Genomic DNA, 2,711 nt, shown 5'->3' on the forward strand with positions numbered 1-2,711 from the left:
CCTGAGCCACGGTCGGTTAGCTTTGATTATAAAAGCACTGTTTTAGATACACTCACTGAATGTGCCAAAGGAAGTACCACGCATGTTACAGCATCGTACAGTACTGTTAAACAGCATACAATACTGCATGGGTTCTGTATATAAAGGAGATGAGGCGCAAAGGTCAGACTTAAAGGTCAGAAGTAGAAAGAAATTAAAGATTTTACACAGAAAATGTCATGAATGTGAGAAACTAATCCACACACAACACAAACAAGTATTAACTGATCACTTGAATTATTAAGTATTCATATTTATTAATGTTGGTGTAAGTAAAGAGGATGACATGAGCAGTGGAGCAAGAAGAGGATGAAGTTTACAGAGAGCAGCCATCATCAAGAAGCAAAACTTTTACTTAACATTAAACCAGCACTGTCCATCAGACATCTTTTCTTGTTGTCATCCAGTTTCCCTCACTACAGTTCACAGGAAGTTCAGCGAATTACAAAACAGAAGTATAAGTGATAGTTCATTATTATTATTTTTTCATTTCTGTCAATGTTGGGAAACTTAGCAGATATAAAACAGATCAAACAATCCATGGAGAATACAATGCATATGATTTTACACATTCTGCTGTGCTTTGACATCAGTGTGTGGTCAGAGGGGCTCATGCAGTAATACTTCATGCTATAGATGATGATGATGTCTGCTTTCAAAGGACTGAAGCCAAAAATGTGAAGCTCTCTTTTGGCCAAATACCAGAATCTGTAAGAAAAAAGTATTATTAACAGAACAACAACCTCTCAATGATTATCCACATCAACCTCTGATCACTCTGAGACACAACATGTCATGTTTCTCCATCCCTGAAAAACACCAGCTGTGTTTTACTGAAGTGATTAATAACAAGGAAAGAGCTACAACCACTGCAGTCAAACATAAAGGCTTCAATCCTGGATCTAAGTCTAAGCTGGGCTGGATACCCACCTATGATTTTAGGCTTTTTAAGAACGCTTTGTTTCCTTCACCAGCTATTGATGCTCTTCCTCCAGTTTCCTCCCACATCTCCCATCTTCACTGCTTCCCAGTCCTCCTCAGTCTAAACAGAACACAACACAATACACAGAACCTGTCAGGTGATCGATCTCTACCGCCAGGCATCTCCAGTCTTATTCTTAACACTAACTTCTCACCAAGGGCTCTCGCTTGGAGTAGCTCTCGGATGCTGGATACTCTATTCCTTTGTCAAGTAGTTCCTGGAGACTGGAAGCCACCAGATGCAGCTTCTCTCCATCATAGGCATAAATCTTTTTGCCATCATGGTTCATCAGCACGAGCTCGTCACATGGACACGAGGTGCCCTCCACCACAATCAAGACCTGCATGTTTACGATCTCAGGAAGGTAGAATCTTCCCCAGCCGTTCACTTCATCAAGTTTCCCTCTGTACATGGTGTCTTCGAGCCCCACTATCCTCAGTATGGCACCAGGTGGATTCTTCAGAGTAAATTGCTGGTTTCTGGCAGCAGAAAGGGCCATCTCTTTCAGGGTTTTTACACCTGGAAATAAACAGAGAAGATGAGGATCTGACTCATCTCATTGTCACGGTGGGATATGGTGGTGTGTTTTGTTGAACGGACCCAGAAACTGAAGAAAGGAGCTGGGTTTTCAACAAAAGCTGAGCTTTTATTCTGGCCAAACAGATGAACTAACCAAAAAGACCAAGTCTACACCAAAGTAAACAGACAAAAGTAAAACTGTGACTAGGACACAAATTAAGACTATGACTTGAACTATGACTATGACTAGAATAACATGAAGATAAATGGGCAGACATCCTGACCATGAACAGTAAGAGACAAATACTAAATACACACATGAGGTGATCAGGGAAATGGAGACACACGAGGAAACAGCTGACTACATTTTTTCTGTGTGCATTATGTTCATTCTAAACCTAAACATAATGGACATGGAAACCAGACTTTAAAAATAAACAGGAAACATGACGAGACGCAGACGTAACACATGACAGATAAGACACAATCAACAACAAGGGGAACTTAAACACAGGGGTGATGACCCAAAGGGATCTAAATGAACAAAGAACTACAATGGAGGAACCTAGGAGCTAATACCAAAAGAACTAAACATAAACAATGAATATCAAAATACAAGAAAACTTAAAGCGCTGGGTCATATGTTCACTCATATGTTCTGACAACTGTCCATGTGCACAAAGGGAAGACTTTCTTCAGTTAAAGGACAACAAAGGGCACACTAGAGGCTGACAATGGTGTGAATCATTTTGCTGACCTCACTAAAGATTTTTTTTACACTTAAGTTATAAAACTGGGGTTACTGGGTTAAACAAAACAAACCACAGATTGTTTTGGTTTTTTTTAGTTGTATTTTACAACTATTTTGCCATCAGACATACAGTTTACAGTATTTAGAGGGAAAGCATGCTCCGTTACCTTTTGCCCCCTCACGCTGCTGACGATCTCCCATAACAAGAGAATGATGTGCACTGAAGGAAATAAAAAGGTTACAGTAAAATGAGCCAGCATGACAGTGATCATGTGAAGCAGCAAAGTATCACAAGGCAAGCTATGAAATCACAAAATGCACTGTGGTGTCTGTAAGCACCAAACGTGACATCGCTGCACATTTATCTTCAGATATGTAGATACCTCCTACATACAGAAAAACAGGCGATTGTTAAAACAG

At 40.1% G+C, this 2,711-nt stretch overlaps 1 long non-coding RNA gene across 1 annotated transcript; it reads right to left on the bottom strand.

Annotated features, from left to right (window-relative positions):
* Positions 1-276: 276 nt before the first annotated feature.
* On the bottom strand, positions 277-1,040 carry LOC120435913. The gene is made up of 2 exons (XR_005610011.1): positions 970-1,040; positions 277-747 (listed from the first exon to the last, which is right to left on the bottom strand). It is a non-coding gene; the product is annotated as an uncharacterized LOC120435913 (long non-coding RNA).
* Between the last annotated feature and the right edge of the window lie 1,671 nt (positions 1,041-2,711).

The sequence above is a fragment of the Oreochromis aureus genome, linkage group 22 (genome assembly GCF_013358895.1).
Source record: "Oreochromis aureus strain Israel breed Guangdong linkage group 22, ZZ_aureus, whole genome shotgun sequence".
Taxonomy (NCBI): domain Eukaryota; kingdom Metazoa; phylum Chordata; class Actinopteri; order Cichliformes; family Cichlidae; genus Oreochromis; species Oreochromis aureus.